General features: G+C 36.2%; 1 protein-coding gene across 3 annotated transcripts in view; it reads left to right on the forward strand.

Annotated features, from left to right (window-relative positions):
* The window catches only part of LOC115237499 (WD repeat-containing protein 47), a 51,181-nt gene that overhangs the window by 20,536 nt on the left and 13,681 nt on the right, over positions 1-16,964 (forward strand). The window lies entirely within an intron of this gene.

The raw sequence follows: 16,964 nt of genomic DNA on the forward strand, positions 1-16,964 counted from the left end.
TTCACATTTTTGCGGACGAATCTCTCCTTCCCCGCTACCTTTCTCTATCAACGCTCGGTTTTTTTGTATAACACGAGAGTTATATGATCCACGCAGTTATACATCAGCGCACTCGATATGGTCACTTCCGAATACGAGAGTTTGAAATCGTCTTATTACATTACTAAATTAATTTATCAGGAATTTATATATCCCTTATTTATTTTCATACTTGTGTGAAATTATTTATTAATGGCAATGCTAAAAAGGCTGTGATATCAAAGTAAGCTTTTGCCAGGTTTAAAAAATATGAACTTTTAAATTAAGTTTTAAAAAAGAAAAAAATTATATTGCTTTTTTATATTTTTTATATTTTTGATATTAGTATTTTTATTATATTCTCTACTTTTTTTTAAAATACATTTTCAATTTTTTTTTAATGGGCCCATATTTATTTTTTAATATATTTTTTTATAATTGCAAAAAATAATATCACATAATAGTTACATTATTATTTATATTACATTGTTAAGTCTAAAGGGAGAAATAATAGAGTTTCGTTTATCTTATGCATATTCTTACTACTCGCTTAGTCACAGACGAAATGTGCAGCGTTGTTATTCTACGCGGGGTGCCGAAATTCCTCAATCTCGTCTGCGCCGCACGTGCTTCATACATGATGCGCTTTACCTACATGCCGACTTCACGGTCGACGAGCACGCGCGATTTTCCGCGTGTCATACGGCTCCGGAACGGTTCCGTCTCACGGTACGGCGACATCCGAGATGATTGACCGATCGCCGTCGGTACCGTTATAAAAAATTGACGCTTATTGGCATACAAAACCGGCCAAAATTGACCCGCGGAGAGACACGCTTTGCGTGTCACGCGTGTCATCCTCCATATTGCGACAGTTTCTAGCAATCGTTGACCGGAAACGAGCAACTAGGTGAACCGTAATAATTTTGTCAAACAAAAACACACACTGATTACACATAAAAATTAGAGTCGATTTTGTTAATTTTCAACTTCGATGATTCAGATATACGTGCAGCGCTGATAGCAAAGAACTTAATAAAAACACGCGAGGGCACTTTAAATTATCTGCCTTGAAGAGCACAAATGCAGGATACTTAAGATGACGTTTTTTCACGCGACAAAAAGAGATTAGTTATCAAAGGTTGAAAGTATAAAATTAATCTTGAGAAACTACAAGTGTCAATAACAATTAATGACAATATGATATCTTAAACAATTTTTCCAACAGTTTATTCAGAAAATTATTTGTGCTTGAAGTACATATATATTAATGTAAAAGAATATTTTTATGCATAGTTGCAGCTAAATTATAAAATGTATGATATATCGAGATATATAAATTTGTCTCTCGAACATATGATTGATGATTCGTGATCTGATAAACAATCTTGCAGTTCAATTTCGCGTACGAATGTTTCGAGAAAGCGCGAGATCTTGTGCTCGTGTCACGTACATTTTTCAAGACTTGTCGAATGCAAGGAAATCTGCACGACGCAAAATGTTTGCTAATTTGGTGAAAGTCTCTCTATGTTACGGTCATTCCGTCATCTTTCATTTTAGTGAAATCGAGCGTACCTTTCTTCTCGATACATGACCTTTTTATTGGTAGGGTAAATCGCTAGTACATCATAGGATATTTTTTTTTGCAAGTTGGAACAATCGGGCGGCATATAATTTGCGGTACTTAAAGTATTACAATAAAACGTTTCGATAAATCATCCGGGAACAAATACCATATCCATCATTTTTTCGAAAATCATAGAGATAGATTTTAAGTTTAATCTTAATCAATTTGTAATACATATCTCTTATATATTGAATTATTTATAACTCATCATGTTTTTCTCTGAAAGGATTGATGAAATATTAAAATCTTTTAAAAGTTATACCGATGTGTGTGAATTTTATGATCAAAAATGAATGAATTTCCGAGCTAAAGACGCAAATAAGAATTAGGTGAATAATTGATTTAATAGGAAACTGAACAGAGTAAAGATGTTTTTGCAATAACCAGTGTTTTCTTGTATGCTCTAAAATTAGACGCGCAGGTTATCCTTTTCGTCATCAGTAATATAACTTGTTGGTCATTCAGATTTCCATGTAAGGTATGATCCGTGTGGGTCGTCGATGCACTTTTGCTCGCCAACGTGGTCGACAACGCCCATGTGTATTTTTTCGCGATTTTTTTTTATCTTTGTAAGTGTATTTCATTATAAATGCATAATAATGTTTCAGCTATTTTAAACGAGTTTGAAGAGGCGAACATATACTTCTTATTCTTTAAAATTATTTTTTGAAGTAAAGAGATTATATATAATACTCGAGAAATTATAATAATATAATATTTGAGATCGAACATCCATAATTAAAAGTAAATGAATTACATAGGCGTTCAGATTGTTTTTATTTAGCAAATTTTGGACTATGCATTAATCTCATTATCACTTCTCTTTGATAAACATACGCATAGAAGAGATAATTTACAATGCTAATGATGTCGTGGTCAATCATCCGCTTGTTGCTGCCGAAACGATTATTCAGTTTCCCCGATCATTGTGGGCAGCATCGAAATACATAGTAATCATCATTTGAATAATGATGTTCCGGTTATTCTGCAATATATGTCGCGTGTATTTGAAAATAATAACAACGCAGCGGTACGTGATCATGCAAATATTAATCTGGTAAATTTATAAACATGTTGCAGACTCTTTGTAAATAGATATTTCATAAAAAAACCTACAAAACTTCTTTTTAAAGACTAAACTTATAGAGAGCCTGCGACAGATATATATAATGTCGTGAATAAATAAGTTGCGACAAAATAAATCTTATTTGTTGTTATCTTTAATCTCTAAAAATCGAGAAGCCCCTCCGATTTTTTATGTCTGACTGGTCTCTTGATATTCTTTAAAAGAACATGTTTTCAAGTATTGGAATCATTTTACATTGCTCTTTTTTCGACATTTTTTAAATATAATTTTTTTTTTTATATATAATATATCGGGTGTGATTTGTGTATGCTGCATTTTGTCGCGGGTAAAGGAGAAACCTGCGTTAGCTTGGTGAATGTATGAAACTTTGACGGTAAAGGATTTCACTAGAATCTCTACCTCGTCGATTCTTGGTCAAGACTTCTCTTTGAATATCTCGAGTATCGAAGAATTCTGTATTATCGATATTTCAATCTTCATCTCATTGTTACTTTTTTTTTTATTTTTTGCTATTTTATTCTTTTTACTCCAATAATTCCGAGGCCGTAACAATTCATCACATTTTTCATTATTTTTATGCAAAGAAAAATGGCGTGTAAATATTTATTGAAGACTTGATTCGTAGCCGAATACTATAACGGATATTATTGCCGAGAAAATGTAGGTCGCGATCTTTATGCTGATGGATGTAAGCTTGACCAAGCGCATCTAATAATCATCCATTTTCCATTTATAAGTTCCTTGTGATTGCCACAGATCGAGGCGATCTTTTCTCCCAATCGAACCTTATGAAGCTCATAATAATTGAAAATATCACATACTGTAGCATTTATGCCCGCTGTTAATTACATCACTAATTATTATACGACATGATTGACGGATTGATGATTGATGATCAATATTTTAATTTAATTTAAGCGATACATAAGATAAGATTAAAATCACTATTTATCATTATTTATCATTTATGTTTAGTAATTATCGATTATTACGTATATAGCTAATTTAAAATTCTATTAATTATCTTGAGGAATAATTATTCCATTGTGTTTGTGATGATGAAAGGAAATAACATTATGGAAAGGAAATGACATTAATTTAATTCGGAAACATTTTATTTAATTAGTTGGCAAAAATTATCTATATAATCTGTTAATGTAATTGTTTTAATTAGATGTAATATATTATTTTAAATAAAAACGAAATAATATAAATACATCAGAAATTAAATATAATAACATCTAGTTATGTACAGGGCACATACAAATATGCGATAATAATTTATATTATTTGTACATTCTTTTCTGAATTATTGCAACCGTGTGAAACTTTTATTCTTCCGTTTTCCACACGCCAAGCTATCATTTTCGATAGTATTTTTTTGGCAGCGGGGGATTAAGTCATGGTCCACCTATCAAAACCGGACGTATGATAATTACAGCACGGTGCGGTAATGTGCGGTTTTACATTTCGTTGTGCCAGTTATCACGTTGCCCCTTTTCATGACAGATACCACTCAACCTGTTATTAATATTTTTTAACGGTATATGTACATTGCTGGTCACATACCTGACGTTACATTTTTTGTTCCCATATTGAACTCCGAAAGAAGTCTCAGTTGTTAAACAACGTATTACGCAAGTGATTTTTTTAAGAAAACTGGTTTGCGTTTCTTTTCTCTGATTTTCTTTTCTTCTTTCGCGCGATTTCTCGGATACGCAAATAAGAAGGTGCATGCACGAGCACGAGTCGAAATCCTATCTGCGGAGCGCAATCAATTAGTGAGCCAATAAGCTATCTCTTAACCATAAGTCATCGATAGCTTTTTAGAATGAAAAAGTTAAAACGATTAGTCTATAGACGCACGCATAGGAAAATGAAGTAATTTTTATTCGCGCTCACGGCACTGTCAATAAATCGCTAAAGGATTGATCGGTACAAAATAGAATTATGTAGCTTACATATTTCCTATGTAATGGACTTTCCAAGATTGAACATAAAAGTATAAATCAATTTGAGGAATAAAAAGAACAAATGTGAACCGTGAGAAAAAAATGAAATATATGTATATTTCTTGTATGACTGGTGCATATATAATGCAGAATCATTGCGCAAACTGAAGTAGGAATTTGGTAGCTGGTAATACCGGTACTGAAAACTCGGTCAACAAGTGCCTTGTCTCCGTGACAATTTTGACCTCTGCGATATTCATCTTTGATGCGTGCCTGCAAGTCATGATGTTTTTCTCCTGACGAAGAAATCGCATTGGACGTGCATGTAATGGCACCATTATTACCGTAGATGCATCAATGATTGACTGTTGACTCAACTCTTATCTCTTTATATCAAATAGCCATACTGTATTTTTTAATGAAAAGTATATTACTAGTTCTTATATAATTATTATGTAAATAAATGTTAAAGAAAATTATTTATTGAAAATATTAGTCATTTGTAATAGTCTTGTTCTATATCATTAACTTTAAATCACATATATTTAATGTCACATTAATAGCATTGTACATATTTTTGAATTAAAATATTTAACAAAATAATTGTAATTTAATATTATCTTAATATTATCTCTAAAATATTGATTAATTTGTAATATTATTTAAAATTATTTAATGTACATTTTATAATCAATCTATTGATGCATTTACTTTAAAGTAAAATCAAACTCCGAATAAAAAGGCAAAAGAGCCACGCGCAGTTTTTTGGGCGCAAAGGTATATAATTTTAAACCAAGAAATAAATTAGAATTTCTTTAATTACATGATTCGCGAATGGCGGACGTTTCGGCCCTTTTTTTTTGGGCCATCATCAGCGCAAATAGTACTAAATTAAACTATAAACGGTATACATAAAAAATCTTAATCAATTAAAGCGCAGAGTTACATGGTAACCAACGGTAGAAGGCGTAATCCCTCATGTCGCTGTTCTTATATAATTATTATGTAAATAAATGTTAAAGAAAATTATTTATTGAAAATATTAGTCATTTGTAATAGTCTTGTTCTATATCATTAACTTTAAATCACATATATTTAATGTCACATTAATAGCATTGTACATATTTTTGAATTAAAATATTTAACAAAATAATTGTAATTTAATATTATCTTAATATTATCTCTAAAATATTGATTAATTTGTAATATTATTTAAAATTATTTAATGTACATTTTATAATCAATCTATTGATGCATTTACTTTAAAGTATTTTCCTATCACAAAACGTAAACTTTTACCTATTTAGATAAATTGTTTCGCAGCTTACGCGGATCACCGTCAGTTTCGTTATCAGATAACTCTCGCTACTGTTATTGTCCCCGAAACAAACGCTCGCTCCAGATTTCGTTTTCTCGCGATCTACATCCATATGGAAAGTCATCTAATTTTAATAACGACGCGCGATAGCTTGCACGCGACTCAACGTCACTCTAACATACTGGAACGAACTTTTCTAACGGCAGCCAACCATGATAATCGTCCAGGATCCGCATAATGACAAAAATATACCCGAAAGATCACCTTTTTGCGCGTTGAGATAAATTGTGTACATACATATCACCGGATCGTGGCAATTTACTTTTTACGTCGCCTGTTACTTTCTCTATAACGCAGATGTCCTATGAAGATGACGTGCATCGACAGCTTCTCATGCCTATTATATATCTCGCGACCTATTTTCCGTCATTTTTGAGACGATTGATTCGAAATGTTAATTCGGAGAAATCCAGTTTCTATCTATAATCTCTGTATCCCGTCATCGTTCGTTAAATTGTCCTCGGTTCGGATCGAACTGAGACAGATCGAAGTATTTTAATCTCGGGGAACATTATATAATGATACATTATATCACATAGACGAAACGGTCAATGTCGAAAGTTTAATACATCTAACCGTAGAAAGTTCCAATAGGGTTTATTGAACTTAATCAACACTGTTACTTGTTGATCGAAAAAGCAGATTTTTTTTACTAACGCCAGGATCACTCAAAATATTGATAGGCGTGACGGCGTCTGCATTAATCGATCAAGTGACTTTTGGAACGCGGCGAAAAGATCGATCCACTTTCGTTCTCGCGCACGCTCTTAATAATTATGCGCATTCGCGATTTTCCTGAAAACGCATTAATGCAAATCTCGGGTAGTGAAATTAATACGGCGCTCGCGAGTAAAACGTGGTCTTAATAACCGTTCGATACACGACCGTAAATTTACGATCGGAGGACGATTCATGTCTCGGTTATCGCGGCGAAAGGAAATTTTGCGCGTACGCATGAGATGACGACCGTTGATTATGCGACGCGAAAAAGGAAGAGAGACCAAAATGAAAACTGAAGGAGGATTGCCGCACACATCGCGACGGATTATTAACGGAGCGTATCGTCATTTTTGAGACGATTGATTCGAAATGTTAATTCGGAGAAATCCAGTTTCTATCTATAATCTCTGTATCCCGTCATCGTTCGTTAAATTGTCCTCGGTTCGGATCGAACTGAGACAGATCGAAGTATCAGGTGATTGCATAAGTTCGTGCCCGATTTAAATATAAACTTCAATAGATTATATTTTAGAGATAACACTTTTATTAATTAATTATATAGTCTCCATTCTTTTCTACAATGGTTTTCCAACGATCTACAAGCTTGTCGATTCCATTTTTGAAGAAAGAACTTGGTTTTTCTTGAAAAAAGTTTGTAAGGTGGTTTTCGACAACTTCCTCGGAATTGAGATTCTTGCCATTTAAACTATTCTGCAAAGACCGGAACAGATAAAAATCTGAAGGCGCAATATCTGGAGAATATGGCGGGTGCTGCAGAATTTCCCATTGCAACTCCTGCAATTTTCGCAGCGTCTGTTGAGCGACGTGTAGCCTAGCATTGTCGTGGTGGAAGATGACGCCTTTTCGATTGGCCAAAATCGGACGTTTTTCTCGAATAGCTGCAGCGAGTCTAGTTAGTTGCTCACAGTACTTGTCCGCCGTGATTGTTTCGCCGCGTCGGAGCAGCTCAAAGTAAATAATTCCCTTGCGATCCCACCAAACACACAGCAACACCTTCATCGGATGCAAGCCAGCCTTTGCTACGGGTTCTGCTCCTTCAGCTGCTGTTTTCCATGTCCTCTTTCGCTGTACGTTTTTGTAGAGAATCCACTTTTCATCGCCTGTTACCATTCGATCTAAAAAAGGCTCTTTTTTGTTACACTCGAGAAGAGAAAGAGCCACAGTCATACGGTTTAGCTTATTCCTTTCAGTCAGGAGATGCGGCACCCATGTATCAAGCTTGGAAACGTATCCAAGCTTTTTTAAATGACGAAAAGCGGTTGAATTATCGATGTTCAGCCTCTCAGCAATATCCTCAGTTGTAATCCTTGGGTTTCTTTCCACTAAGGCATGCACAATGTCATCATCAATGCCAGAAGGCCGTCCAGAGCGGGGTTGATCCTCCATGTTGAAATCACCATTTCGAAATCTGCCAAACCACTTTTTGACTGTTCGGAGAGCAGGAGCGCGGTCCAAATAAACGGTTTGAATATTTTTTTGTGCAATCCCAACACTCACGCCTTTCCGAAATTCATATAACATTACATGCCGCAAATGCACCTTTTCGTTCTCCATTTTTAATGATTTCTCTTATGCACAAATGGACTTATCTGAACAATGTCTGACGCTAAATTGACATAAGACAACGTCATCTATTCGGTGTAAGCAACAATTACCACACGAAAACAATAGAACTCCGCCATGCAGTAACTTAATGCCATCTATGAAAATCGGGCACGAACTTATGCAATCATCCAATATTTTAATCTCGGGGAACATTATATAATGATACATTATATCACATAGACGAAACGGTCAATGTCGAAAGTTTAATACATCTAACCGTAGAAAGTTCCAATAGAGTTTATTGAACTTAATCAACACTGTTACTTGTTGATCGAAAAAGCAGATTTTTTTTACTAACGCCAGGATCACTCAAAATATTGATAGGCGTGACGGCGTCTGCATTAATCGATCAAGTGACTTTTGGAACGCGGCGAAAAGATCGATCCACTTTCGTTCTCGCGCACGCTCTTAATAATTATGCGCATTCGCGATTTTCCTGAAAACGCATTAATGCAAATCTCGGGTAGTGAAATTAATACGGCGCTCGCGAGTAAAACGTGGTCTTAATAACCGTTCGATACACGACCGTAAATTTACGATCGGAGGACGATTCATGTCTCGGTTATCGCGGCGAAAGGAAATTTTGCGCGTACGCATGAGATGACGACCGTTGATTATGCGACGCGAAAAAGGAAGAGAGACCAAAATGAAAACTGAAGGAGGATTGCCGCACACATCGCGACGGATTATTAACGGAGCGTATCGGAGAAAGCAGCGATGGAAAATTGATCGCACGCCGGAGCGGCGCTGTGCGATGAAGGAAACGGCTATTTTTTTTAGCAATTCTGCCTGATGTGGCTCTGTTTAAATATTAATAAAAATAAGCTTTTTAATTGCCACATAAAAAACCCTTTAATTCTATTTCGAATAAAATTTCCAATTTTTTTTTTTTAAATTGGATATGTATCGCCGCGTAAATTTTTACTCGCTTATCTATCAGACTTTTCTTGCGAGATGCAAGACGAGTTCGATAATGTGGTAATTTATGTCGTGGCATAAGATGTATGTATATTGCTTGGACCGATCGTCGGAATAAATCCGATCGTGCGATGAACGCAGAGCGCGTTAAAATCAGCCGACCAAGAAAATTTATAAGACACGCACGATAACATTGCTAGAGTTTCTGATGGTTAGCGTATTAATAGCATCGATCACAATATAGGAAAGTGCAACGGTCCATATACGGTGTTGCTTGTAAGGCTAAAATAGTTGTGATCGCAACGACTCGAAAATAAGTAGTGCACATCTGTACTCGTTGTCAGTAAATAAATAGATATTAAATTAATTTCTCTTTTCTGAAATATATATCATATTATAATCATGCTAATTGTTACTACGTGATTTGGACACATGCAAGAATTAAAAGCTCTCCGAAATGAAAGTTACCGAGGATAATTAATCTAAACATATACAATAACGTAGATAATTATAATTTTTTTTATTTACACTTATTTATAGTTTTTTGGTATGTATTATTATATTTTATAATCTCATATATACGTATAATATTATACAAGAAAAAAAACAAATATAAAATATAATAATACTAGAAAAAAAATAGCTGTATGGGCAAAAAAATTTGTGAAATTAAAAATAAAATAAAAATTACATCAAACGCTAGCTATAATATTTCCGGATTGACTGTAATAATAATAAATCCGAAGGAATGAACGCGTGAGAAAGAGAATAATAGCATAAATTATCACTTTATGCACTTGTTTCCTACACTTTATCACGATTCGTATCTACATACATACATTTCGATCAAACTCCGCAGCAACCTTCAATTCTGTTCTGACGCACATTGCGAATCGTTGCAACACAATTCGCAATTGAATTCGCGAAGGCAACGCAAGTTTTACGATCTGAAAACGATCGGGCCGACATGTTGGTTCGCGACGCCCACCTTCGTTCTCACTTCCTGCGAATAATGACGCGATTTCTATCTCGAAACAAGATTAATCCGAGCGGATGGGCCCGGCGGTTGTCGCTGGAAAAGATGATTGCGCAGTGAAAGCGAGAGAGGATGGAAAACGAATGTTGTAGTCGTCCCTCTTTTTTTTTCGTCCATCGTGTACATCATCGAACTCTCTCGATAGGTGTGATTATCCCTCTTCTCGGTTCGCGGCTCGCGAAGATGGTCCGAAGACTTCAATCGAACACGAATTTTCACGTGAGAATCTTTTAATCCGTCTATTCATGGCGAATCGCTGAGAGTAACATCATCTTTTGGGCATTCGCATTTTTGTAAAATACGTATCTTTATTGTATGATTTTTTTTTCTTCTAATATTATTCCTGTTACGCGATTTTTCTTTGCATGCTATGTTTCCAACGAAGATACCCCTCGCTGATTCTTTTAAATGAGATCACGCGCATATTGCGGGACTATCGTGCAATCGCTATTGTTCCTTACGATATAATTGTCTTCAGATAGTTACTGTAGCACTCTAATTTTCTATTCTTATTATATCAATTACAATTTGCAAATTAGATTTCACTTACGTGAAGCCGTTCTGTACTTGACCGCTACACATGCTTTTTTCCCATCATCTATTATTGATTTCCCAGCATCTATTGATTATTATGCATTGTTTTACATATTGTACCGCTTTTTTTATAATTTTAATGATATCAAGAAAACATTTATATTCTTTTAATTGCAAACGATAAAATTTTAGAAATTTTATTTTGCAAAACTTTATTAACTTTCTTAAGTAAATAACTTTTTTTTTAAATGACCGAGAAAGAGAATCGAGACATAGAAATTTGTTTAAGAAAGATTTAAAGCAATATTATTAAACTTGTGAATTTTATTAATCTTTAATAAATATATCTGTGGATATAAATTTTCATTTTGATCTTCCATCCAAAGCCCAGTGGGAAAATAGTATAATGATTTGAGTTTTTTTTTTTCTACTTTAAATCCGCGAATGGTCTTTCCTGGCGGAATTGCAAACTACTCTCGCTTCGCACGATAAGCGCGAAGAAAGGGGGATGAGTTTCGCGGCGGTAGGGAGTCGAAGTGTTTCGCGTTCGAACGAGGAGAGAAGTGGGTCGTTTCTCAACGGACCATAGTAGCTCGACGCGAACACGGTCTACGCACTCCTCCGTCGTACTCAGCTGAGCGCGGGCCGCGAAAACTCGCGATCCGCGAAAGGTGATCGTTTCCGATAACCTTCTCTCAGGTGTTTCTCGAGTGCGGATAAGAGATTCCGATGTTTCGATAAATCTTGAAGTAGAGAATTAAAATTCGGAAGCGATGAGATAAGAAAGAACACAATGAGTCGAGATAAATCCTTCGATTATCGGTGACAGTTAAAAATTGAAAAGAATCCGTCCGATAGAAAGTGAAGTGAAGTGTTGAATCAAATTACGAAACGTTTAAAAGTGATTTTTTCCGATTTTTTTTTCTCAGGAACACTGGAAAGTGGTAAGAATTAAATCTCTCGTCGCGCATGACCGAATTATTCTCTCGATCCTTGTTTCTGTCTTACAAGAGAGAGAAAGAGAGAGAGAGAGAGACGTTTCTAATCCAGAATCATCCGATTACTCGACCGAGCGTGCCAAACTCTCTAAACGTTCGATCATCAGACACTGCTAAGCGCTTTCGTCTACATCGGTTTTTGACGACTTTATTCCACCGATTTTCCCCGAGACTTTCGACGATCAATATCTATATTAATAAAACCACAGGATATATTTAATAAGACCACACATTCGCCCATCGAGTAAGAAATCAGCTGAGGAGATATGACAGTATACTTCAACTCGCTCTGAGGTGATCGGCCTCCGGACCTTGCACAAGCACTGATAGAGATCGCTTACGACAAGATAAGTTCACGATGGGCGACATCCGAGTACTGGATCCACGTATGGATCCGCGTTTCGATTTGAAGCAACATCGTCCTTGGCCGCCGATGTATCGAAATCATCCCAACAGCCGAGCGCCATCCTATTGTTACCGGCCAGTTCCCTTGGATACCCTGGCCCAGTGGATAACTCCTCACATCCCCGATTACAATTACGTGCCCGCACCCAGGATGGCCGGCAACCCCAACAAGTCCCGAGACTACTACTATCTCGCACCCTTATATAGAAATGCGATGCCACCCCCGCCGCAGGCGATGTCGCCGCTTCAGGTGTCGCCGATGCCGCCTCCGCCACCCGGGATGATGATGATGGAGCGGCCACGAGGACGAGCCAAGAGCTCGGGAGGCCTCACCAGGAGCGTGCCACCTTGCACGTGCGCTGTCGGCCGTACCAGATCCTTGGAGGACGTCAGGAGCGAGATGAGCGAGTGGGACGACTATCACGATGAGAACGGCAATCATCTGCAGAGGAACAGCCCTAAGAGCGCGAACGTATGCCGACAAGTTCGCAGATCTATGGAGAATCTGCTGGATGTTGACACGGAGGAACGCGCGCTGAACACCTTCGAGAGGATTGGCAAAATCTGTAGAAGGTCCGAGGAGAGGAGGAACGATAAGTCCGGGAAACGACGCGGTAGCTATATGGTGTGTTGAAAGATTTTTGTAGGTAGATTTTTGTTAAGAAGACAAAGGTATGTCACATATCCTGCGACATAAGAAGGGTTTCTCTTTGGGAAAATATAATTTTTATAACAAGCTTATCGAATAAAAATCTTACATATATAATAAAAATATTTAATATATTTTTATTACAAATAGAAATTTTTAATATGTAATAAAAAATATATGATAAATTATAATATTTTTAAAGATTTTATATCGAATTTCTCTTATAAATAATCGATTAACCGCTTTCAGCAATTAATTTTATTACTCGATTTGTCCGTGTTTTCTCTTGATACATATTATACACAGCTAAATAATAATGTTATTTTACATTATAAAAATAATTCGTAACTTGTTATTTGCATCATATTCTAATTCACCAAGCCACATTCATTCCTGATATGATTTTTCGCGCAGATTATCGCGATCGTATCTTGTATAATATGTTGAACTACATGACGCACTCACGTACACGCAAACATTACTGAAACAACTTTTAACCGAGATTTATAGATCGGTGGATTTATTAATCAAGTCTAGCCATTGGCCGGTTGTCACATTGCAAAATCCGCAATGGGCTTTACGTTTTGAATTCTAAAAATATGCCGTTTCTTACGCACGTTATAAACGCTAAATTGCTCAAATAATTCGGCATGTAATGAATCAAATTATAGACGTTGCTCGTTTCGAGAAGAAACTACGTCTCATGGCATTTGATTCGTACTCACTTCGCCATAATTATATTGTATTGTACAATCTGGAACTTGATGCCTCGATTCGCTGACGGATATGCATAATCAGCTGTTTCTCGCGTTTATCGTCACTCGCAAATGTCGGTCGAAGAAAGTGTTTCGCGGAATTTGACTCTGCTTATTTTTGCAAGTAGTATTCTAGAAATGAATTAATTGTTTATGATTTCGGAATATTTGATGCTCGAGTTCTCTTTGTGCTATTTAAGGCGCTTATAAACGATATATACTTTGACGTTTTTGTGCACTGAATAAACTCAACAGATATCGAAAGTTATAAATTTATTGTGTGAAAACAACTTTATATTTTTATTAATTCTAAAATATAGTTTTTCATTCGAATTTTTTTCTTATTTATCAAATTTTTTATGTAATATTTCTTGGTTCATATATTTATGTCTATATAAATAATGTAAATTAGACAACCTTTTTGCCCAGATATATCCTGTTTTATTGGTGATATATATGATCCGGTCCATATCTTTCTCAAAATTGCATTTTTAATGAGCAGCAGTTTTTATTAACTCGGATTAGAAAGTGTCCGATAATAAATATGGGGTTAATCAACCGTTACTTCTTTATTAGGAAAAGAGTAGTTTGCCCTATCGAAATAATCGCTAATCAACGCGAATGATTTTAACATTTTATTCCACGCTCCGCGGAGCTACGGAGAGATCCTCGCTGAAAATTATAATTATATTTCATTATTTTTCGCAATGGACGCATCTCGCCGATCGACCGTGGTCTACTAAAAACAGCAATGCTTGCATCTAAGAAGTGTCAATTATCAGCTGCCGATTATTAAACCGTTATATTGTTATCTCGTCTCCCTGCTAATTAGATACAGCGTTGATGGCTCAACAGATCGGCAGTTCGATAGATCATGTATCGATATATCGAAAACGAGATGTACCTTTTATCACCGGTTCTGTCATGGCGTTATCGATAAATCTCAATTACGAGCGCACGTGGAAAGATAGATCTGTTTTACACGATCGACGATGTCGATTAGTTTTTCTTATTCGTCCGTCACGTCTTGATTCCCTGCCTCTTTCGACACACGCGTTTCATCGCGAAAAACAATCGTCTAGGAAATTGAATTGATTGCCGGACTTGTAGCGGTAAATCATCGGTACATGATCGGCAATCCCGGCGAAAGTAAAGTATTTTTCGCGTTGCGCAATTAATCGCAATATGAGGGGACGCGTTAACGACAAAGAGGGGAAAATATGGCGACGACGGGGGGCGATTTTGTTCCCGATGAATGGACACGAATTGCACGTATGTCGAAAGCGTAAACGGCGTAATTTTCGAGTTCCTCTCCGAGTCCATCATTAACTAAGCGTGCGTTTTGCGTCACGTCGTAATCGACCGCTTAATTACAACGTTCACCGTGTGCGTTTTGTACATACGGTAGAAAGTTACGGAGGCTTCCTCGAGCTCAAGTTATACTGCTATGTAAGAAAACTAATTGCGATGTCGCTCGTAATTTAGAATGAAAAGTCTCGAGTTATACTCGATAGTTTCACCTGGAGTAAAAATGTTTCAATAACAGCTGAGTAATAGCATTCGTATTAATAACCAGCATAATTGTCTGGATTGCGATATCTATTGCGGGATAACTTGTCGATAAGGATTACATGTACTTTCGCTTTGCTTCCTAAATGATTCAATGTCACCGTCTGAACTATTGCGTCAACGAGCGGCCAGTCAACTTAAATGTCTCTCGTCAAGAAATATCGCTGGAATATATCAGGGAATATATCACGCTCGTTGGACAGAATTGTCGTCGTGTCTCGTTCGCGAATGAAAAACTCTGGGAAAACTCGTTAGCAAGTAACTTCTTACGAAATACTACCAGCTTTTTTGAAGTCGTTTTATATTTTATTTTTTGCAAATTTGATTGATATGCGATTTCTTTTTCCTTAACTTATTTTAATGTATTCTTGTAGCAAATCTGCTACAATTTCTTAAGAGGTTTTTCCATCCTTCATCGAGGATACGTTGGTTTGCATGATATCCGGGATAATTTAATTCACTTCCGTATTCGCTTAACACATCTGAATAAATTTCTCGGCTATTATTCTCATTAATATAAGAGAAATGGTTTCTTAATATTATATATCTTGTAAAAAAATAACTTTAACGTGTTAAAGAGTATAACGACAATTAATTATATTAATGGAATGTAACGCACTAATTATGGAGCTGAACACATTAATTATACGTAATATAAAAATAAAAAGAAACGCGACGCGCGCGGTACGAACGTTCCCTTTCCGGTTGCAAGGCATCTGCAGTTTCACATAAAAATCTTCTGCTAAAATTATACGGTGAAATTTGTACGTCGAAATCTCTTTAAATGTCTTTAAACTCACGCATAAACTCATGCACCTTCGATTTCTGTCTGAATACCCGCCAGCGACCAACAAGTATGTCGCAACCTAAATAATACAGTTGATTTCACCGGGTTTTGTTATCATATATCAAATGTATTATATATAGACCGCACGATTTTGCACTAACGATTTGCATTTTGCATCAACATCCAATTAGTTAATTATTTTTTCCCGACTAATCTCTATCAAATCTTTTTCAATGGATATCTAGGATATATAGGCTCATTTAAGATTGAAAACGATCGTCGATAAATCCGGTTTAACTGGTTTTTCAGAGAAGAGTGAAAATTTCGATAATTGTCGTCTCGTTAATCATCGATGATTGGGATGCGCCGGATAAAAAGATTTGCATCTGATAGCGCGAAACGAGTCGTTGCAATTTCCTTCGCGAACCTCGTCGATCGCAGTTTGCATTTAGGACGAAAATAAATTCGTAATTAGCATCGCGCTAATATTTATGACGCGTGAATCTTCGAGATCGCGTTCCATCGTTTTTTTAACGACGCGGCGATGAAGGAAAGTAAAAAGCCAGAGTCGACAATCAGGTCAGGGTCCCTTTATTAGTTGTTTTTCGACGTGTCACGCGTCGTTGGACGCCATCCCGCCAATCTTCAATCGAAGACGTGTGTTTTGAGGCCTTCAAGGCATCCGGCGGATCCTTCGCGACCCACCCTTTCCTTCTGGAAAGAGATGATCGTTTATAGAGGAATTAGGGTCGCGGATATCAATTGTTATTAACGACCTAGATGCATCTCGATGTCTTGGTTAACTAATTTCTGCTTTCACATTATTATATGCTTCGGATTTTATTTTTAGACAAGCATATTAGCATAATGAATTCTTACGCGAATTCTTGATATATATATATATA

The sequence above is a fragment of the Formica exsecta genome, unplaced genomic scaffold, assembly GCF_003651465.1.
Source record: "Formica exsecta isolate Colony F162 unplaced genomic scaffold, ASM365146v1 scaffold298, whole genome shotgun sequence".
In the NCBI taxonomy this organism is placed as follows: Eukaryota; Metazoa; Arthropoda; class Insecta; order Hymenoptera; family Formicidae; genus Formica; species Formica exsecta.